A 24,734-nucleotide genomic window follows, 5' to 3' on the forward strand; every position below is an offset into this window, starting at 1 on the left:
GAGAGGAGAATTCTAAATAAAATTTGACACAATGGATAGAGAGGTGGACCTGGAGTCAGGAGGACCTGAGTTCAAATCTAATCTCAGACACTTACTAGCTGTGTGACCCTGGTCAAATCACTTAACCCTTTTGCCTCAGTTTTCCTTATCTATAAAATGAGCTGAAGAAGGAAAGGATGAACCACTCCAGTATCTTTGCCAGGAAAACCAGGATCATGACAAGTCCAACATGACTGAAATGACTCAACAATAAGCAAAATTTAAGAATTTCTTTTACTTTATTATATTCATATATTAATTTATGATTAAGATAGAATTAAGTACTCACTATGTTCCGGGAACTTCTTTAAGTGCTGAGAATATAAACAGAGGCAAAGAAGACAGTATTTATCCTCAAAAAACTAATTTTCTAACGGGAGAAGACAACAACACATAAGGAAAATATGGGAAAGAAGCAAGGTGGGCATGGTGAGTAATTTTTGTGATTTGGCATGGATGTCTGACTTCCCCCAAGGTAACACCTTACCTATCAGAACCAAGGGAACTGAGAGCCGAACACAAGATTGTGATAGTATGTGGAAGTAGTGGTGGGAAAGGTGGTGCAAGATGAGTATGCTGGCTAGAGTATGGGTAGCATGGTGATAGTTGGGAAATGTAGTAGAAATAACTTTGGACTTACAATCAGGAAGTCACACACTCCCTCTTCTAACACTGGCTGTGTAACACTGGACAAGAAAGTTAATCTCTTAACTTTAGTTTCTTCAGCTCTGAAATTGTATAACAGTATTACCTTTCTGACAAGGTTGTTGTGTGGACACCAACAAGGATAATACAAAAGTGCTTTGCCAACCTTAAAGCCTATATAGCTATAATTATTCAGTGTGGAATTAAAACTTACATTAGAGGAAAGGTGGTATGCAATGGTAATATAAGGTTAATAGTGAATGGGGATAAGGGGTAAAGATCTTCCCTGCCCATTAATAGACCTCAATGCCTTTTGTCATTTTCTATTGAGGCACTGGGTCAGAGGGTAGTGCCCTCTGGCTTCGAAAACTCTGTAAATACTCTGAGGTTTTACTTTGGAGCTTATTCAATGGAAGCTTTTATTTAGTCAGATGAGACCCTGGGTAGCCACTAAGGAGTCCCCTACCTTCGAAAACCGAGATGTTGGTTCTTCTCTCTCTGGTAATTATGTATGTATGTAATGGTCAGACAGTTGGGTCTGTCTGTTGGTCTATGATGTATGTATTGTTTATGGTCAGGTAGTTGGAAGCCTTGTCTATTGGTCTTTATTTCTCTGTATTTTCTCTGAAGGTCAGGGTTCTGACTTTTTCCCGTGAACTAAATGAATGATATATGTGCTTGATTAAAGTAGATTATTGACCCCTCAAAAGTTACTTTCCATTTAGAAAAGCAGATCTAAGAACCTATGCAGCAGACCCTCCTGTGTATTCCAGGGTCTTTGTTGTTACATGGTGTCATGCAAAAATGATTGTATTTAGAGTCAAAAGACTTGAGTTCAAATCCTTGCTTTACTTACTACCTGTATAAATTCACTTTATTATTAAAAACCTTATTTTCTTCAAGTTTAAATAATACAAGTGAAAAGGGGAGAGCATAATTGGGGCCATGGTTAGAGCAGATGGCCCCAAAGGTTTCTTTGAACTCTAGGATTCTGTTCCATTTATGTTGGTTAGATAGCTAACCCAATCTAAGAGACATAAAGAAATCTTTTAACCCTGTAATAATAATAACTCTTCAGGGCTGAGATCTTCTGAAATCTCTTCTGCTCCATCAACATGACTGACAAAGGGAGAGATATGAAATTGATAACAAAAATATATATTATAAAAAACACAATGTCAATCTCTTCCAGTCTCATAAAACAGATATGCTTCCCTCTACCCCCTCTATGGAAATTCTGTTTTGTTCAGGTTAAAAATGCAGGAATTCATCAGGACCCATGTACTTAGATTAGAATGTAAAGTCTGGTTTTGTCTTATTTTGAATCACCAGGTCTTAGCCCAGTGCCTAGAATTTAGTAAGTGCTAAAACCTTTGTTTTTGTTTGTTTGTTTTAATACTTCATTAATTGAAATGAAAGGAGTCTCTTGGTCCAACTGGGAATAAATAAGTAGCATCTTCCTCCCAGTATTATTTTAAGGATCAAATGAGATAACATATATGAAATAATTTACAAACATCATTCAAGCTAGTATTAATATTATTATTAAAATTAATAGAATAATATCGTTAGAATAATAACAATAAATTAACTAGCATATATAGCACCTACTGTGTGCCAGGTATTGTGCTAAGAATACTGTCTCATTTGATCCCCTGGGAGGTAGGTTCTATTAGTATTCCCTTTTACAATTGAAGAAACTAAGGCAAACAGATTAAGTGACTTGCTTGAGGTCACATACCTAAAAAGTATTTGAGGATAGATTTTGAATTCAGATCTTTCTGACTCTAGACCCAGTGCTCTGTCCATTGGGTAACCTAACTTCCTACCTTAATAATTGTAATAATATTTATTATTGTAATGATAATTTTCATCATCAAGACACTTTTTGAAACTTTTTAGATTGTTATTCTAGGATTTTTAAATACTAAGCCTCTGGCCTCTCTCTCTTTCTCTCTCTTGCTCTCTGAGAGACTTCTAGCTCCCTTGTCATTATTTTCACTCGTTTTGTCAGTTTGAAGGAGGAATGTGAAACTCAGTAAATAATTCTATAAAACTACATTACAAAAGGATTGGAAAATGCCCTGTCTTCAGTGAAAATAATTTCCTCTTGGGAGGTGGGGGGAGAACTTAAAGATAAATAAATCATTCTTTAAGGAATTAAAATTTTTGACAGTCTGACAGTTGTATGATAAAGTCTGGGTTTTTTTTTTTTGATTGGAGATAGTTTACGTCTTAAATGATTGGTAGGAGAAGTATAAAAAAGAGTTGAGTCTAAAAAAAATCATTTGGAACTCATCATTTCACCCTGAGCAGGTGGAGGGGTGAAGAAAAGAAATAATGAGGGGCTGGCAGTATTTTATGTCCTTAAATGTGTATATGTGTATATGCTTTATGTGTATATTTATGTGCTTAAAAATGAAGACTTAAGAGAAATAAAAATCTACATTCCATCTTAAAGAATAGGCAGAAATTCCAGTTGTGGAATAAGTTTTCTATGATTTGTTTTTTTGGAGGAATTATTATTATTAAATGCTGATTGAATACTGTTGACTTACTGAATGCTACCCTTAATTCAGAGGCAGATGTGGCCTCCACCCAGTGGATCTGTTATCTAAATAAAACTAGAAACAAGGCAGACATAAAAACACCAGAAGATGCATGACTTGCACTGAGGTGATGTGGCTGACATATGGTTTCATTTTTCTGGTTTCTTCCTTGGAGCCTCTCCCATTACCCTATTTTTTTTTTTTTAAACATCATATAAAGGACCCTATGTGTGAGGCCAAGGAATATTTTTATCCTGTTTTTTGTTGCAAAGAGAGTGGGGTATAAAATAGTCAGAAATCAAAAATAATTGGTAAATATATAAGCTCTGACTCTTTTAAGAACATGGTATTATTGTCGATATATATTTCTGTATACGGATATTGCCAGAAATCTGCTTTGTAGATTTATAAAGGGATCCTGTTTCCAAGGAATCTCATTCATTTGAGAAATATATATTAAGAAATATTTTTGAATAAATTAAGTCCATTGCCATATATGCAAAGGCTTAAAAAAGCTATCTACTCCCCCCCTCCTCAAAAAAATAGGAGGAATTAATAGGAGTGTTGGGAAACTCATGAAGAAGGTAGGAAGACAAAGAAAGGGCATAGTAGGTCAGATAGCTTACTTAATGCTATCGATGAGCCACAGAAGACTAGGAACTCAAAGTTTTACCCAAGTTGCCAAAGCTTTCTATTTTTTCCTTTACATCTCTTCTTAGCATTCTACAAATGACTATAAATGTCCCCTGAGGGGATTATAGATTTAGTGCTAGAAGGGACCACTGTGGTCATCAACTTTAATTCTCTTGTGGATAAGAAAACTGAAGGCCAGAAAAGTTAAATTTCTCACCCAATATCACATAGGTAGTGAGTAAAAGAAAGGAATTAGACCAGAGGAAGAAAAAACTTCAAGTCCCCTGCCTCCAGAATCAGTTGTCTTTTCATGATGCCAGCCTGATTCATTTTCTGCTCACATCTTCATTCATTTACTTAGCTTCTTTCTCCACTCTCCTCTTTTCAAACTCTTTCTCCAGTCACTAAACTGTATTCCTTTCTTTTTTCTTTATATTATCAGCAGTTGATTAATACATACTCTGTCTCCTATCACATCTTCATACGTTATCTTCAAACATATTATGCGTTGTCAAAGACTTGCTGAGATTTTAATGTACAATGTCCATGGAATTTCCCTAATTTTCTAGTTCAATAACATTGTGACAAAAAAAAATGAAGTTTGTCTGTTATGACTAGTTCTTAATGAGCGCATCCTAGATCTTAATGATCACCTCCTTTTTAAAACAACAAATTTTTTGTTTAATAATTAATTCTAGAATTTTATCAACACCTATAGTTTGCCATATCCCGCTTTCTTCTTCCTTTTGAAAATTAAGACATCTACATAGTCTTTAGCACAGTTACTATTCAAAACAATATCTTAAAGATCAAGTCACACTTACATTTAAATAATTTGCCAAGTAGTTTATCCATTTGTGTCAACTCTACTGTGTATTAGTGAATTTATGTACTCACTGACCTCTTTACTTATCTTGACTTCTATTTTTTTTTTTTGGCTTATTCTTCCTAGTGTGGGCATCTTTCTGTTAGAAATAAAAAAATGAATTTAATTGTTCCACCATTTTCCTATTGTCAAAATTCATCTTCTCATGCTCAAAAATCAGATTTCTTATATTTTTTTTTGGTCGTCTTCTTGCCTTCAGCCTAAAACTCTTTTATCTTTTGTATGCTTTACAAATGTAAGTTCATTCTAGATTGTAGTCTTCCTAATGCTATTTTTACAGGCCTGAAATCCAATGGTGAATTTTGTACAATCATGGTGAAAAGGAAAGACATCTCTAGGGTTGAAAAGCACAAATTTCCCAATTTTCAATATACATATGTGTCAAAATATAGATATTGATGAGGTTGAGTTTGACATATAGCAAATTCTAAAAGAAATTTTGAAAAGAATGGTTTGAAAAATTGGTATTCTTCAATAACTTGCTCCCATTTCTAAATCTTGTATGTGTTTTAAAATTTTCAATTGATTAAGGAGCTCATGGCTATATTTTTACCTTTCACATATATTTCTGCCAAATTTATTGTTTTAATGCTACTATATTCTTTTGAGCTAATTTAAAATCATGTTTCAGTCACCTACATTTTTTTATCATCATGCCTTTGTTTCATTTAAAATTTGATAAACGTGACTTCTATGACTCTGCTGTAGTTGTAGGTAAACTTTTTGAAGGGAGAAGTCCTATTCTCATAATTCTGGAGATCATATTCCTTTTTTTTCTTTTGGTAAGGCACGTGGGGTAAAGTGACTAGCACAGGGTCTCACAGCTAGTAAGTGTCACGTGTCTGAGATCAAATCTGAACTAAAATCCTCCTGACTCCAGGGTGGGTGCACTCTCCACTGTGCCACCTAGCTGCTACCATACTAGTTTCTGACACTAATTTAACACTGTCTATTTAAGTTGCATTACCATGTCATTTAACCATCCACCTAATTGTTGTTTTTCAGTTATTTTCAGTTGTGCCTGACTCTTCATGCTGCCATTTTGGGTTTTCTCAACAAAGATACTGGAGTGGTTTGCCATTTTCTTCTCCAGCTCATTTTCTAGATGAGGAAACTGGGGCAAACAGGGTTAAATGATTTTCCTAAGACCACACAGATAGTAAGTGTCTGAAGCCAAATTTGAATTCATAAAGAAGAATCTTCCTGACTCTAGTCCTAGCCCTCTTTCAATTGTGACACCTATCTGCCCTAATGGTACTTGAATCCAGATGTGTCTTATTCATAAAGACATCTTGAGAAGAGAAAAAGCCTTGATCAAATCAAGATATGTGATGTCTACAAACTTTCCCTTAAATACTATTCCAGGAACTCTTTTGAAAGTGTAAACTTTGTTATCACTTTTTCTCACTGTTTTCCTAATTATCTCTCTAAATTGTTTTAAAAATGTCCAATTATTCTTTTCTATAATTTTTTAATGGATGCAGTTTTCTTAACTATTTCTTTCTACTTATTAAAACAAAAAGGACATTTGCCTTTGTTTAGCCCATTATTAATTTCCTAAAGGTCTAAGTTTCCTCAAAGATCCCTGAAAGAAGTTACAAAATTATATTCTTTCATTTTTCTTCTATGACTTGTTGTTCAATCCATTCATTCTTTCAAATTAGACTATTTAGTTTCCAATTAATTTTTGGTTTATCTTTCCATGGTCTTTTATTACATATAATTTTTATTGCATTAGGATCTGAGAAGGATGCATTGACTATCTCTGCTTTTCTGCACGGAATTGTGAGGCTTTTATTCCCTAGTACATGGTCAATTTTTGTATATGTGCCATGTACTACTGAGAAAAAGGTATATTCCTTTCTATCCCCATTCAGTTTTTCCAGAGATCTATCGTATCTACTTTATTCAGAGTTTTATTCACCTCCTTAACTTCTTTCTTGTTTATTTTGAGGTTAGATATATCAAGTTCAGAAAAGGGGGCAGGGATTTGAGGTTCCCAAATAGTATAGTTTTGCAGTCTATTTCTTCCTATTATTCCCTTAACTTCTCTAAGAATTTGGATGCTATACCACTTGGTGCATACATGTTTAGTAATGATATTGCTTCATTATCTATAGCAACTTTTAACGGGATATAGTTTCCTTCCTTATCTCTTTTGATTAGATCTATTTCTGCTTTTGCTTTGTCTGATATTAGGATTGCTACCCCTGCTTTTTTTTACATCAGCTGAAGCACAATGTATTTTGCTCCAACCTCTTACCTTAACCCTCTGTGTATCCCCCTGTTTCAAATGTGTTTCTGTAAACAACATATTGTTGGATTAAGAATTTTAATCCATTCTGCTATCCTCCTCTGTTTTATGGGGGAGTTCATCTCATTCACATTCACAGTTACAATTACTATCTCTGTCTTTCCCTCCATCCCCTTTCCCCTTGTTTATGCTTTTAGTTTTCCCTTTTCCCTCCACAATAGAGTTTTAATTTTTGACCACCACCTCCCTCAGTCTTCCCTCCCTTCTTTCAGCTCCCCTTCCTTTTACTCCTCTTTTCCCTTACTACTTCTTCCCTCCCTTTTAGCCTCCCCTTCCTTTTCTTTCTCCTTTCCCCTCCAACTGCCTATAGAGCTAGTTAGATTTCTGTACTTAACTGAGTTTGTTGTTCCTTCCTTGAACCAAATCAGATAAGAGTAAATTTCAAACAATGCTCATCTCCCTCCCCTCTTTCCCTCTACTGTAATATGTTTTCGTGCTTCTTCCTGTGAAGTAATTTACTTTTTTATGCCTCCTCCTTTTCACATCCTCTGTTACAATCCCTTTGTACCCTTAAACCATATTTTTATCATCACATCATTTACTTTATACCCATTCCCTCTGTGTATATCTCTTTTAAATATCATAAGTATCCAGTTCTCAAGATTAACAAGTATCATCTTCCCTTATAGGGATATAAACAGTTTGCCCATATTGAATGACAAGTTCTTTTCCCCCTGTTTACATTTTTGTGCTTCTCTTGAGACTTGTGTTTGAAGACTGAATTTTTTATTGAGCTCTGGCTTTTTCATCAGAAAGGTCTGGAAATCTCTTATTTCATTGAATGTCTATCTCCTTGCCTGAAATATTATGCTTAATTTTTCTGGGTAATTGATCCTTGGTTGTAGTTCCAGCTCCTTTGCCTTATGGAATATCACATTTCAATCCCTCCAATCTTTTAATGTAGAAGAGGCAAGGTGTTGTGTCATCCTGACTGTAGTTCCTTGATATTTGAATTGTTTCTTTCTGGCTGTCTGCAGTATTTTCTCCTTCACTTGATAATTTTCAAATTTAACAATGATATTCCTTGATGTTTTCAGTTTGGGATCCCTTTCAGGAGGTGAATGGTGGATTCTTTTGATGACTATTCTGCCCTCTTGGATCTAGGACCTCTGGGCAGTTTTCCTTGATGATTTCTTGGAAGATATTGTTGAGGCTCTTTTTTGCATCCTGGATTTCTGGTAGACCAGCGATTCCTAGATTTTCTCTTCTTGATCTCTTTGCAGTCAGTTGTTTTTTCAATGAGATATTTTGCATTTTCTTCTATTTTTCCATTCTTTAGGTTCCGTTTGACTGATTCTTGATGTCTCATAGATTCATTAGCTTCTACTTGCCCAATTCTAATTTTTAATAGATTATTTTCTTCAGTTAACTTTTGTATCTCCTTTTCTCCTTGCCTAATTGTTCCTTTGAAGGAGTTATTTTCTTCTGTTAGGCTTTGTACTTCTTTTTCCATTTGTCCAATTTTCTTTTTTAAGGAACTGTTTTCTTAATTCTTTTTTCATCTTTTTAAAATCATTGGCCAGTTTTTCTTCTTTTTCTCTAATCTGGCTTTCAAAATCCTTCTTCAGCTCCTCCAAGAATGCTCTCTGGGCTTGAGACCAGTTCATATTCCCTTCTAAAGTTTCAGATGGGTGTACAGTCTCAATGCTTACCTTTTTTGTATTTGTGTTTTGGTCCTTGTCCCCATAGAAAGATTCTATGGTCTATTCTTTTCTGGTTTGCTTCTTGCTCATGATGATCACCCTTTTCCTGGCTTTTAAAGTGTATCTCTGCTTCTAGGGTACAGGGGCCTCTGGTTTTTCAGCTAGAAGCTAAAATGCTGCAGTTTACCTAGTGCTGAGCTGGCTGGTGTGAGAAAGTGGAGGGCAAGTGAATTCTTTCTGGATTTCCCCAGAGTTACCCTGGAGATAGCTTAGTTAAGTGTGGGGGAGGGGTGGTCTGGCCACAGGAGGTCTCCTCTGCTGAGCTGGAGTATAGACAAGCTCAATGGTTGGTGAACCACCATCTGTGCTAGTATCTTTCTTATTCCCCTGGGGTGCTGAGGCATGCCTAGGGTCCTGGTGTTGGTGATTGTGGGTTCCATCCCCCTTGGCTCAGATTTCTTATTGGTTCACTGAGATGGGGCTGTCTTGGACAGCTCCAGTCCTGCACTGGTCTCTCCCAGCCACAGCAAGAGGGATGCCCCCTTTGTGATTTTCCTAACCTCATGGACTAAGAGACGATTTATCCTTTTGGCTGATCCCACTGTTACATGATTTTTTCTGGGGAAATATTCTCTGGGTTTTTCAAGGTCAACCACGGGAGGGAGATAGTATTTACTGATCACCATCTTGGCTCCTGGAGGTTCAAGTTTGTGACTTACAGACATTTAATCTGCAGGCTGATAGTCTCAGGAGCAGCTGCTGCAGTTACCTGGGGTTCTGTGGTTCTCACTCCCTCACTTGCACTGGGCTCCCATTCTGAGCTGATTTGAGAATCTGCCCTGCTGCAGCTCCAGACCACCCAGGGCTTCCTGCTTGACTTTGCTATGTCAGGGTCTGAACTGGAACTGTCATTTTTCTTAAATAACTTGTAATACTATTCACCTTGGCCTGGTGACTTGATTTCATGTAAATTCAGTGATTTTTTTTTTTATATTTCTATACCTAACTTGGGCTATAATTCCTTCTTAAGCCATTTCTTCCCTACTCTTTTTTAGATAGAGCACATTTTGCCATGGAAGATGGAAATAAAATCATAGTTGAATAGCTTGTTTTTCTTTTTAATCCAGAGATATTGCCAAGAGACATAGGATGGGGATATTGGACAAAGAGCTGACTTCATAGTCAAATTGTCCCAGGTTAAAATCTTGACTCTGAGTAACTTTGGTTGCATGAATGGGGTAGATCACTTACGTATTCAGTGGTCCCAGAAAATCTGTCTGTATAAGTTGCACAGCTGGTGTTAATTTTCAATGGTAGAAGGAACTTCCTCAATGTAGTTCCTCTATTCTGATAAAATCAGAGATGTGATTAAAAAAAATCAGAAGTGCGACCATCAGAGGTAGCCATTTTAGCACCTGAAGCAATAGAAACCCAATTTGAGCTTCAAATAAACTTGCTCTAGAACAGCATTTCTGGTACACACCAAGCAATAGCTTTCAAATCTGGAGCTAAACAGAGAGCTATTCAGATGGTATAAATGCAAAAAGTCCAATGGAGCCTCTAAGATTGAAAATAAATTTATTTTATCCTCCCCTTGTCAAGGAGACAGAGATCCTAGATGCTGATCCTTGTAGTAAGAGAATCAAATACACCTTGAGTTTCATGATGAGAAGGCCACCACTTGGGAATGGGGAACAAGGTTACTTTTTTTCTGAAAAAAATTTAAAATTTATTTATTTATTTTTGGTTATCACTATTTCCTTCCATGAGATTTTGAGTTCCAAATTTTCTCCCCCTCAGCACCCCCCATCCCAAGATGTCATGCAATCTGATGCAGGCTCTGCTTATATATTCAGATTAAACATAGCTTCACATTAATCATATTGTATAGAAATAGAACCAACGGGAAAAACCACGAGAAAGAAGAAACAAATAAGAGAGAAAGAGAGAGGAAGCAAATAGTATGCTTTGACCTGCATTTGGACTCTGTAGTCCTTTTTCTGAATGTCGTTAGCATTTTCCATTATTAGTTATTTGGATTTATCTTAGATTTTTGCTTCTGTAAGCAGAAATATCTCTCTCAAAGTCAGTCATCACACAATATTGCTGTTACTGTGTCAAATGTTCTGCTTTTGTTCACTTCATTCAGCATCAGTTAATGTAGGTTTTTCCAGGCTTTTTCCAAAGCCTGCCTGCTTATCATTTCTTATGGAACAATTATTTTCTATCACATTCATATACCACAACTTGTTCAGCCATTCCCCAATTGATGGGTATTCCCTCATTTTCCAATTCTTGACCACCATAAAAAGAGCTGTTATAAATATTTTTGTACATGTGAGTCTTTTTCCTGTTTGTATGGTATCTTTGGGATACAGACCTAGAAGTGGTATTGCTGGGTCAAAGGTTGTGCACAGTTTTATATCCTTTGGATTATAGTTGGGGTATAGAAATGTGTTCTCTGGAATGACTGGATTAGCTAACAAATCCACTAGTAACTCCTTAGTGTCTCAATTTTCCCACATCTTCTCCAACATTTATCATTTTCCTGTTTTGCCATGTTAGTCAATCTGATAGATATGATATTATGCCTCAGAGTTGTATTGATTTGAGTTTCTCTAATCAATAGTGATTTAGAGCATTTTTTCATATGAAAAGAGACAGCTTTAATTTCTTCATCTGAAGACTGCTTGTTCATATCCATTGACCATTTATCAATTGGGGAATGATTTTATTCTTATAAATTTGATTCAGTTCTCTGTATATTTTAGAAGTGAGGCCTTTATCAGAGGCACTGGTTGCAAAAATTCTTTCCCAGCTTTCTGCTTCCCTTCTAATCTTGGATGCATTGGCTTTGTGCAAAACCTTTCCAATTTAGTGCAATCAAAATTATTCATTTTGCATTTCATAATGTTCTCTATTTTTGTTTGGTCATAAATTCTTCAATTCTACATAAATCCAAAAGGTAAACTATTCCCAGCTTTCCCAATTTGCTTATATTATCTGCCTTTATAGCTAAATCATGTGCCCATTTTGTCTTTATTTTGTTATAGCGTGTAAAATGTTGATTTATCCCAAATTTTTGCCATAAAATTTTCTGGTTTTCCCAGCAGTTTTTTGTCAAATAATGAGTTCTTATCCCAGAAGCTGGAATCTTTGGGTTTGTCAAATAGTAGATTACTGTAATCATTTGACTACTGTGTCTTATATACCTAACCTATTCCACTGATACACCACTTTATTTCTTAGCCAATACTGAGTATTTTTGATGATTACTGTTTTAAAATACAATGTGAGACCTGGTATAGCTAAATCACCTACACTTGCATTTCTTTTCATTAATTCCCTAGATATTGTGAAACTTCTCTTCTTTCAGATTAATCTTGTTATTTTTTTCTACCTCTACAAAATAATTCTTTATTAGTTTAATTGGTATGGCACTGAATAAGTAAATTAATTTTGGTAGAATTGTCTTTTTATTATATTAGCTCAGCCTATACACCAGCAACTGATGTTTTTCCAATTATTTAGATCTCACTTTATTTGTGTGAAAATTGTTTTGTGATTGTGTTCATATAGTTCCTGGATTTGTCTTGGCAGGTAGATTCCCAAATATTTTATAACATGTATTGTTACTTTAAATGGAATTTCTCTATCTCTACCTGTTGGACTTTGCTAGTAATGTATAGAAATGCCCATGATTTGTGTGAGTTTATTTTATATCCTGTGACATTGCTAAAGCTGTCCATTTTTTCAAGCAGTTTTTCACTTGATTCTCTAGAATTCTCTAGTTAAACCATCTTATCATCTGCAAAAAGTGATAGCTTTGTTTCTTCTTTGCCTATTCTAATTCCTTCAATTTCTTTTTCTTCTCTTATTGTTAAACTAACATTTCTAGGACCATATTGAATAACAGTAGAGATAATGGACATCCTTGTTTCATCCCTGATCTTATTGGAAATGCATCTTGCTTATCCCCATTATGTATCTTCAGAGATCTACCATATCTAATTTTTCTAACATTCCATTCATATCCTTAACTTCTTTCATGTTTTTTGGTGGTTAGAGTTATCTAGTTCTCAGAGGGGGAGGTTGAGCTCTCCCACTATTATAGGTTTGCTGTCCATTTCTTCCTGTGACTCCCTTAACTTCTCCTCCAAGATTCTGGATGTTATACTATTTGTTGCATATATGTTTAGTAATGATATTACCTCATTGTCTATGGTGCCTTTTAGTAGGATGTAGTTTCCTTCCTTATCTCTTTTAATTAGATCTTTTATTTGCTTTGACTTTTTTTGAGATTTGGATTGCTACCCCTGACTTTTTTTCTTCACCTGAAGCATAATATATTCTGCTTCAGCCTTTTACTTTTACACTGTGTGTGTCCTCATGTTTCAAATATGTTTCTTGTAACCACCTTACTATAGGATTATAATTTTAATCCATTTTGCTATCCACTTCTGTATTATGGGAGAGTTCATCTGTATTGTTAATGGAATGTAAAGATGTTTCCTATCCATTAATAGGCCTATGTGACCTGCCTAAGTCACATGGAAGCCTAAGTCACATGAGTTTGAGTCACATGAAGCCTGTGGTGGGAGGAGCTTACCAAACAGGTGGAGCAGGAAGAGGTGGAGCAGGAAGGGGTGTAGCAGGTAAGGTGAAGCAGAGCTGAGAGGAAGTGAGATAGAGCACACAGAGTAGGGCAAGAGATAGGAAGCAAGCAGGTATCTGTGAGTGAGAGAGGGAATGATTTTGCTTAAGGGAGCTGGTTTGTGGGAAGGCTGATAATGTATATAGACTTCTTAGTTCTTATGAGGCATTTCTTTATTGCTTTGATGGATTTGGCTTTTTGGCATTTGAATAAATACCTTGGTTCTGTCTTCAATAAAAAGAGTCTGTTATATCTTGTGACTCAAACCAAGATATTCACCAACATATTCTTAGCTGCCACTGTGGGTATTGCTTTGGCAATATATCAACCCATTCACATTCACCATTGTGATTATTATCTGTGTTTTTCTCTCCATTCTATGTTCCCCCCTGTTTATGCTGTTTTCTTTCTTTTCTCTCTTTGCCTCCTCACTACAGTTTTGCTTCTGACCACCACCTCCCTCAATCTGTCCATCCTTCCATCAGCCCTCTCCCTTTTCTTTCCCTTTTTCCCTACTACTTCTTTCTTCCCTTCTATCCACCATTTCTCTGCCCCTCTGACTCTTTCCCCTCCTACTTCCTATAGGGTAGGTTAGATTTCTATAATTAACTGGGTATATTATTCTATCCTTGAGCCAAATTTGATGAGTAAGGTTCAAACAATACTCATCTCCCTCCCTTCTTTCCCTATATTGCAATCGGTCTCTGTTCCTCTTCATGTTATATAATTTACCGCTTTCTGTCTCCTCCTTTCCTCTTTTCCCTTTTGCAATCCCTTTTTGCCACTTAATTAGATTGTTTATAATCATATAAGGGTGAACTTATGCCCATATACTCTATTTATATGCCTTCTGAATGTCATAATAAAGATATAGTTCTCAAGAATTACAAGTATCATCTTCTCACGTAGGGATGTAAACTGTTTATTTTTATTGAATAACATGCTTTTTTTCTTTCCTGTTTACCTTTTTATGCCTCTCTTGTGTCCCATATTTCATTGGATATCCATCTCTTCCCTTGAAAGATTATGTTCAGTTTTGCTTGAGACCAGTTCATATTCCCCTGTTAGGTTAAGAATGTGAGTATATTAACAATGTTGTCATCTTCTAGATTTTTGTTTTTATCTTCTCTGTCATCATGATAATTCTCTATGGTCAGTGTTTTTCTTTGTTGCTTTTTGCTCATGGTGTTTGTCTTTTTCCTGAGTTTCAAAGCTGATTTCTGCTTCTGGGTCACAGAGGGTATTGTCCCAAGTTTCTTGTGCTGGGGGCCTGGGGCCTGGTCACTGGCCTCAGGTACGGGTAACTAGAGGCTGTGAGAATCTGGTAACTTACCTGATGCTGAGCTAGAGCTGCTGCTGATGACTGGTGTGTACAGAGGCCAGCTGAGGTTTCTGTACTTTTCCCTGGGGCTACACTGAAAGTCAGTGTGTGTGTGTGTGTGTGTGTGTGTGTGTGTGTGTGTGTGTGTGTGTGTGTGTGTGTTGGGGGAGGGTGTTGTTCTGGCCTTTGGTGGACATCTCCTCACCAGGGCTATGCTAGAGCATGGGCATGTTCTGATGCTGGTGTGTACCTGTCCACCTACACATGTGGTGGTTCTCCAAGCTGAGGTCTGCTGGTTCCTCTGGCTGTGCCAAGGCATTCAGGCAGTGAGGTCCTGTTGTTGGAGATTGCCTCCTCCACCACCCTGGAACTCAGGATGTCCTGCTGGTTTGCTGAGGTGGGGCATGCCTGTATGCCTCCCATTCTGTACTGCTCCCCTTCTACTACAGTGAGAGGAACTTTTCTTGTTAATCCTCCAAGCCTCCTTGTCTAAAGGACTGCTGCACCCCATCTTTCTGCTGGGTCTGTTGTTCCAAGATTTTCCCGGAGCAATATTTTCTGTGTTTTTCTGAGGTCAATAAGGGAGACAGAGAGTGACCCACTGTTTACACTGCCATCTTGGTTCCCACAAGGGAGGCAAGGTTATTCTGACCTAAAAAGGAATTTATCTGCTAGGCAGTTGTTGGTATGATAATGAATGTGGAAAATGGAAGAAGCATTGATAACTGCTTGCTTTTCATTTGAAATCATTGCTTTCTACACCATGATTTGCTCAGTTGCTGTTTAAGTTGCTCAAGAGCTGTTAGAGCCCTATAAATACTCGTACTCTGGGTCAAAGCTCTGATCGTGGTGGCCTAGTTACAATTCTGTTTTCCTCTGTTAACATTATACCATCTGTCCCTTCTAGTTTGTTTATCCCCTTATTGTTCTTCTGACTCCAAATATAATGTAAAACTCCCTTTATCCTCAATATTTTTCTTAAGTCTTGATTATACTGGTTTTTAGCTTTCTTAATGTTATTTTTTAACAGATTCATTTTATACATTTTATTCATCATTGATATCTGATCCACCTGTCGATAAATTACTTTTAAACCTGAACTTATGATATAGTTTTCTGTACATTGTACTTACTTCCTTAGATGTCTCTGAAGCTTTGTTCTTCCTAATGGAATTATTCATCGTTGTGATATTTAAACTTTATTGTCCCCAGTTGTGGTTTCCTGCTTGTCTTTTCATCTTTTTTTCCTACAAAATATAAGCTCCTCAAGAGTAGAGACTGTTTGTTTTATTTCTTTATATTCTCAGTGTATAGCACTGGGCATAGAGCGTAATAGTGAATGCTCAAATTATGGTCATTGGTGTACTAGACTTGTTCATATCTTCTCTAATAAAGGTTAGGCCAAATGTTTCTCTGAATTTTTTTCCCTTTCTAATATAAACTCAGTTGATTAATACTCAGAGCTGGCACACAAGAGAAAGTTTGGGCCATAGGAAGATATTGTGTCAGGTTAGGGCCTTTTACTTTGGACTGAATAATATAGTTTGCCTAAGATGGAAGGCTAAAATGTGTTGCTTAGGCAAACTCTTTGTGATATTACAGCGGTATTACACAGAACTTGGTCTTCACAGCCTCAGAGTCTTCAATTGTCTAGTCAAAACTATTATTTTATTGATGAAGAAACTAAAGTTTTGAGAGCATAAATAACCGATCCACATGATAAAAGTAACTAATGATTAAGATGGGTGTAGAATCAAAAGCTAACTCTTACTGTAGTGATATTTACACAACCTCTTAAGCTTTTAGTTTCCTCATCATTAATGAAAAGGTTAGCTTATGTAAGCTGTAAACCTCTGAAGCTATGATCCATTGTCTTATCATCCATTCCCAAACCTCTCCCTTTGATATTAGGGCTTTTCCTATTCAGATCAACTTATGTAAGTATGCCTATTCATTTACATGTGATCTCCTCAATGAGAATATTAACTCCCTGAGAGCAAGGACTACGGATTTTTTTTTACCTTTTTTTTGTATCTCAAGAGGACAATATGGTTCCTAACATATAACTAACTTTTAATAAATATTGTTGACTGACTGATTCCCTGCTTGATGTTTTAAGATTTAAAAAGTACTTTTCTCACAACATGCAGTAGAAAGTTCCAGTATTGTTAGTTTTCACCCCCTATTTAAAAAAGGGAAAACTGAAGCTCAAAGCAGTTTAGGAATTTACAGGTGTCGCATATGTAAGGGAGTCTCCCCAAACTGCCATCTCAGGTTCCTACCTAACTTTGAATTCAAAACCACTCTTTCATACTGAATCTCCCTTTTAAAATGGTAATCATTTATCACATGGACTCATGGTGGAGAGAGAACCAGAACAGTATACTTAAAAGTTGGATATATTTTAATATCAAGAGCTAACATTACATTACAGGTACTGTCAATTCCTATTGCCTAAGAAAAGAGCCTCAACATCTCCTACCATGGTGGTGACATCAGGTTTGGTGTCAAGTTCAATCCTGACCCTTCTCTGGTATTGTAGTCAAGATAGAGAAACCAAAAATACTGGGATGGCAACTTGTTCGTTTATTTCCATTATATCTACTTCTAGACCACAATGTCCATTGCTCTGTGGATATTCACATCCTAAACCACTAAAAGATTGTTAATTGGTTGCTACTACTCCCTTTGTCAAAGGGGTGGTATTTGCCTAGGTTTTACGCTATCTCAATCCATTCATGAAGGTAAAATTCATATCTATGAAGGTTTTACTACATCTGTTATCAAAACACTACCTGACAAAGTGAAAATCTCATGGGATGTAATAGCATCACCATTTTTTTCTTTCCTCTATCACTCCTATCCTGCTTTTAAAAACAAGTAAAAACAAAAATGCTCCTTCCCTTTAGAGACATTCCCATGCTCTGGGTTTCTGAATAGCTTTTGGATAAAAATGTTCAGCAATGGTCCAAAGTAATAACTAATAATAATAGCTAGCATTTATACAGACCTTATTATGTGCCAGGCACTGTGCCGAGAGCTTTACAATCATTGTTTCATTTGACCCTCACAACAATCCTGGGAAGTAGGTGGTCTTATTATCTCCATTTTTCATATGAGGAAAGAGTCACAAAAAGGTTCAGTGACTTGCTCAGAGTTAGGTGACTTACTCATTTAATAAGTGGATGAAATCATCTGTGAAGTCTGATTTTCCTTACAGAGCCCTCTCCCCTTTCCTGTCTAGGTGTCTCAAAAATCATTATGGGGTCTTGGTAGATTCTTGGTAAGGTATTTTGAGCATTGTAAGTATTGAGTCAGGGTTTGAGATAAGTTTCCTCTACACAAGTGCGTGCTTTTCACTGTGCCATATATATGGTGTCTTTAATGCAAACTGAGATTTTGAATCAGGAAAGAACTGGTTTTTATTGCTGAATCTGACAATTAATGACTCTATGACCTTTGGCAAAATGTACTCATTAACTTTACACCTCAGTTTCTTAATCTGTAAAATGGGAGGGGATAATAATGCGCTACATATCTCATAGTGAAGTCGTTGGCAAAATATTATGAAAATCCAAAAGTGCCATAGGTTTTCCAACAAATTTTATATATGTATAATATTCATGAAATATTGAAAAGAGAGAACTCAAACAATTACTAAAACTGTAGGAAACCATTGTTTCAATTGAGGTTAAGTTTTTGTTTGAGTAGCCTCTTATTTTTATTTTTGGATGGATTTCACACTTCTGTGAGTTAGGTGAAAATGTCATTTAAATTGAGTCAAGAATTGGCTGGTGTAATGGATATTTTCCTACTGTTCTGACTATGTTCTGCTGATTTGTTTCTCTTCTGTTAATTGTCCCTTTGTGTCAGACTTACCCTACAAATAAACAAAGATAAGGAAATGTATCCAAAATGAATAAGCTCCTTTCATGCAAAAAAAAAAAAAAAGCAATTAATAATCTATGGAAGAAACAATGAAAATTATTTTAACTTGCAGCTCAAATTAATATTTGAATGAAAGCCTTGGTAACGTAACACTCAAGTCATTACCTCACTTTCCAACTTAATCTATATTCAAATTTTTTTCTCTTTATTAGAGGCTGTTTCTGAGTTTCTACAAAGCAGACTCCATTCAGAGGAAGATTTTCAGTTGTTCTAAAAACTGAAGTCACAATTCAATAACAGAAGAACCGAATTAAACCCGGACAATTGCATTAATACATAGTATTTGATCTGTTTTCACCTCAGTTCAGAAGCTCTAGAAGTAATTGCCTGTCTTTCATTTTTCTATTGGTAATTGTGAAATAATGCCATAGTAATATTATCACTATGCAATATATAATGCTACAGACTGCTTCAATAACAACATTAATGAGACCCTCTTGAATTGAGGTCAGATCTTAGAATTCTGGCATTACCAGATGGCAGATGTATGTGATTGTGTAATGCACTAATTGAATTACCCCATTCAAATAATAACAGTAATGAAAAAGATGTTTACTTTGTGCTTGTCCATCAGAGTCTAACATGATCAGTTTTCTAGGGTAAAGAAAGATCTCATTAAGTATGTATATTTTTTAAAGTGTACATATTAATTTACAAGCTGAGCAAGTTGCAGAAATGTTTCAGGATCAATGTCTAAAAAAGAGAGAATGAAGAACATGGTCTTTGGCAAAGTAGAGTTGAGAATAATTAATCATTTTAAAGTAAATGTTTCTTTATGTGGAAGTCTGCCAAGAGACAGGACAGAATGCAGACTCCCAGAAGACTCAAACCTGCTGCTGGCTACAATGTTTTCTACATAGTATGTAATATTATAAAAGAGCCTTTTGTTGGGTCTTGAGTTCCTACCATTTGAGATCCCATATTCTTGCTTCTAGGATGGGGTATTCATTACAACTATAATATATTATAGTTGCTACATTCAATTTGGTTAAATTCAGCTTCACCATATATTTTAAGTGTCTACTAAACGCAAAGCACTGTGTTATGTATCTGGACATTTGAAATCAAAATCAAGATCAACATATTTCCTGTCTTTAAGGAGCTTACATTCTATAAGAAGTTGCAGTATGTACGAGACTCAAGTCTGAACATTTTCAGAAGACTATCCTCATTAGTAGACAGAAGGATTACTGGAAGCTCTGTGCCTACATGAAGGGTAGATTTGACAACTGCTTAGGAGAGGAGGACATTTCTTTTCTTTTTTTTTTTTTTTTTGCTTTGGACTTTGAGAGAGGACACACATGATTCCAAGATCTAAATAAAAATATATGTTGAAGAATACAAAATAATTTTAAGAGTAAGCAACTGTCATTTTAAATATTTATATATAAAAGTTATAGGCATTATTTTAATGTATAGAAATCTCAACCAGACTCAATTTGGTTTAGGACATCATACTTCCCACCATAAAATGTCATCTTTTTCAAAATTTCTGGGATTTTTTTGCTTCAACTTGACTTATAAAAAAAGTCATGAGGATCATTTGCAGTACAGACAATTAATTTACACCTCCACCCTTTGCTTTTTTAATCAGTAGAATGAATGCCACTGTTCACTTCCTGCTAATATTGCTTCATTCATAATTTAGCTGTCAGAAAGCATTAGCTAGTCACATTTTATCAGCAAGATATTTTCTTCCTTCCTTCATCCATTATGGGGGGAAAGGCACTTCACCTACACATCTCCTGGCTGCCTTACAGAACACTACCTACTTTGATTAAGAAAGTGTTTGCCAGACACTCTGCCAACAATGAGAAATTTTATGAAAAGGTATTTCAGGAATTCATGTCTTTAGATTGAAACTTTTAGTGAATATTTCTAAAATGAAGGGTATACTACTTGGGTAAAATAACGCAAACGTATAAATTCAGATATAAAACAAAATGGCTCAAGAGTGAAACTTTGTTTGGAAAGGATGACATTTCCTCAGGAGACACCTTGCCAGGAAATAGCCACTCCTCTACATTGGGACCTAAGGAGGGAGATCAGTGCAGTTATTTGATGGTTAACTTTATCTGAGCATTTAGCTAGTCTAAACTATTAGTTTCTTTCTGCATGAATTTCTGAATAAATTTCTTCAGATTGATGATCCTTTTCATATAGTGTGAGATGGCTGGATTGTTTATTTTGGTGGTTATTCAGAAGTCAACTATCATGAAACTGTATTTATAATCACAGTTGAAACGAAGGAAACACTTTTCTTTGAGATATCTAGAAAGTGATGCTGAAACACATGAAGATTACTGGCAAACTTCTGCAGACTATTTGTAACTTGTGGAGAAATGGAAATAAACAAGTAGGTGGATTAGAAATTTGTAAACCAAAGCAAGGTTTATTGAATTCACCAGCCAGGGTGACTCTCCCTGTTAGGTAGAATCACACAGTTCAAAGAGGGAATAATTCTTTTTATGGGGCCGGAGAGGAGTGAGGATGGGGTAAACATTTATTAGTCCCTTTTGTTGGAACTTGACGATGTTCTCATGCAATAACCCAGTTTTAGGTTTAGGGTTTCCATATAACAGGATGTGTGTGTCAGCAGGGCTGGGGAGAGGGTGGGTTGTGTGGATGGGTGGGGTAGACTATTTTTCAGAATAAGTTGTGTGACAGTATTTTATGGCCCATCCTAGTTTGGCTTATTTGAATTGCAAACACTAATGGTAGAGTATAGACATATATGTATGAATAGAATGGAGTAATTCTCAAAATGTAGTAGCTTTGGGTAAAGAAATTTTATCAGTTATAATGTGAATATATATGTAGTAATAGAACACATTATTATTTATTTCTATAGTAATAATAAAGAAGATAGAGAAAGTATATTCTTAATTGCTTATATTAATCTAACTCCCAAGAGATTCATATTTAGACTTTTCTCAAGAAAATAATAAGAATTTGCTGATTTAGGTAAAATTAATTATATGCAAATACACATACATATAAAATATACATAGATATGTATGCATGTTTATATTTGAAAAAAACAGCACTTCTCTCCCTATCTGGAACAACTTAATTTGGGAAAGATCAGAAAATGAAATATTTGGAAATGTTAGCATTCCAAGTTCAAGAAAACACTATAGTATAAATGATATTTAATGTGGTAATCTCAATCTAAAAGACTGAATGTTTAAGGGACCAAATCCAATGCATTTTAAAAGCATTATTTTATTTAACGTAAAATATATTCATATTTATGGAATAAGGATTGGATAGAATAGAATAAAAAATAGAAAATGCTCTTTGCAAATGCAGTTTGACATATTCTCTGCAATTTAGAATCTCAGAGTGTTGCCTTAGGGCAGAGGGGTCAAGTACAGAGCCCTTAACACTCCAGAGTACAACTGTGGTATGTACCAAAATAAGATGTAGCTGGGATAGATTTAGCAAAACAAAAATTCAAAGAAACATAGATAAGGTTAATATTTGATTTTTTAAGTCAATGTGTGCCCTCAGGGATACTTGTATGTGATTTAGTGTTACCATTTCTGTTGTTGTGTTCATCCTTCATTGCCGAAGAAGACCATGTGATCAAAGAAATAATGACATGACTTGCACTTGATTTTGTTTTGAGTGAGGGAGGGCTGTGAAAGGTCACCAGCCTCACTTTTTCCTCCTGAATCACCTGGATCCAGTGACCAAATATTCATCAGCATGACTGGAGATGACCCAGGATTCAATGGGGTACTTTGGCCTCTTTAGGCTAAGGCTTATTCAGGTACTCACTTAGAATGAGGTAATGCCCATTCTGTGAATAGGCCTGTTTAAGAAGTAGTAAGGCAATGGCCCCTTTATTGATCCAAAGGAAAAATAACTAAATCAAGCTGGAAAGAAAACAGCAACAGTTACTATTGATAATAACTCTTAAGGCAGGAGGGTCCAGAAAACAACCCTTAAGTGGAGCTTGGGCAGGGGCCTAATGTTGTCCAATCTATAGGTGTCAGAGTACAGTAGGTTTAAGACTTGGGAAGGGAAGGGAAGGGAAGGAAAGGAAAGGAAGAAATCTAGCCAGTAAACCCCAAGTTAACTGGGCATCCTCTGGCCATCCAGATTTATCTATTTGAGTTTGACATCACTGACCTAGAGAACTTGACTTTCTGAAGTCATAGTCGGTACTGAGAAACAAGGCTTGAGACCAGATGTTCTTTAATTTTAGACCTATTCTTTCATCTTGCTATCTCTATATTCATATTTACTGAGTATCGACTCATATGGTTTTCTTTTCAGATGACAAAGATTTCACTAATGTCTATGAATGAATACTGGGATAGTATTTATTAAAGAATAAATAGAATAATGAATACATATATAATGTTCTGTATTAAGTTTGTATTTGTGTCTTATTTAGTGATTGTGTTATGAATGTGTTATGTGTTATGAATATTTAACAACTGGCACCATGAAAATCAATAAATATAAAGTTCTACAACACACTTTTAAGTTTAACCCACATTATTCTCTTCCATCATTTTCTTAAGTATAGAAAAACACCAAAACAATAACTCTTCAGCTGATTAATAACATTTGCAGATTTCTGAAGTGAAAATATTCACACGAAAATTTAACAACTGACTCTTGCCAGAATTTGAGCTGGCTTTGGAACACCCCTATATTAGATTCTTAGCTGACTAAAAGATCCACGGGGACAAGACCTGTATCTTGTCTTAACTTTCTATCTCCTTTAGCTTCCAGTATGATAGTGTGTGCTTTGTAGGTGCTTAATGAATATTTTGGAACTATATATTTTACTACTGACCTATTAAAATATCCCACTTAAACATTTACTTTGAATTTAAAAATATTTTATTGCCCTATGGATTACACACTCTACTTTAATAGCAAAGAAAATGGTGGATCACTAATATGGTACAAATTGTTTTATTGTTATACTGAAAAGGGATGCCAAGAACAGTTACTTAAAATTAATGAAGGATGGTATCCATTTCTAAATTATGAATTAGATATCCCTTAATAACAAAGCAAAAATCTTATTTCACATTTTTAATTCTGCTCATGTGTTAGGGTTTATAAAAAGATATATTTTCTGCAATATAGAGATACATAGCTTAGGAAATACTACCTGATCGCTCTATTAAGCCTCCTCAGCCTCCCCTCCCTGCTTCTGTAGCAAAGATATTCTATCTCCAAGACAATTCTGGAGCCTTAGTATGATATTGATCCAGGGAAGCTATCAGTAACAGCTAAACTTGGACTCACCGATCCATCCATTTCTAATACTGTCAGAAAGCATACTAAGCACTAGCTCCTAATCACTAAGAACAACTTCTGCATGTCCAGCAAAATGAAAACATCATCGATGCATTAATGAGTGAAATGGTGACATCTCATTGATTATTCACTGGTTCTCTATCAGGAAGGAAGGGCATTTGGCTACTGCTTCTAAGCAGTGGGCTAAATGTAGAGTCATCATCTGCCATGTCACAAACTCAAACAAGGTCTAAGAATCCCTTGACTTTTTCCTGAGAAGGTAAAATGCATATTTATACATATCCGCATTTATTCATACTCATATATTCTCACATATTCTCAGGTACCTTTCTGTACACACACACACACACACACACACACACACACACACGTGCACGCACACACACACACACACGTCTATATGGTAACCAGCATTTTACATAGTGCTTTAATGTTTGCAAAGAATTTTAAAAATATCTCATTTTCACAGCAAAATAAATCCTTAGTTTATAAATGAGGCAAGTGAGGCAAAGAGAGCTTAAATGACATATTCCATATGACTCAACTACTAGTGTCTGAGACTAGATTTGAACTCAGATCTTCCTGACTTCAGGACCTATTTTGAAAACCTTCTGGGGCACCTACCTAGCTGTGTCTGTGTGCATGTGTTGTGTATGTGTGTGCGTGTGTGTGTGTGTGTGTGTTAAGAAATGGAGCATCTCTTGTCAATATAATCTCTCTTTCACATGTTAAGTCTTCAGAAAATTTAAGACAAGTTTCATATTTTCTGTGAAATTTTTTTTTTAGGGTAAATATATCAAGTTTTTTTTTTTCAGC

This window comes from Notamacropus eugenii, chromosome 4 (genome assembly GCF_028372415.1).
Source record: "Notamacropus eugenii isolate mMacEug1 chromosome 4, mMacEug1.pri_v2, whole genome shotgun sequence".
Lineage (NCBI taxonomy): Eukaryota > Metazoa > Chordata > Mammalia > Diprotodontia > Macropodidae > Notamacropus > Notamacropus eugenii.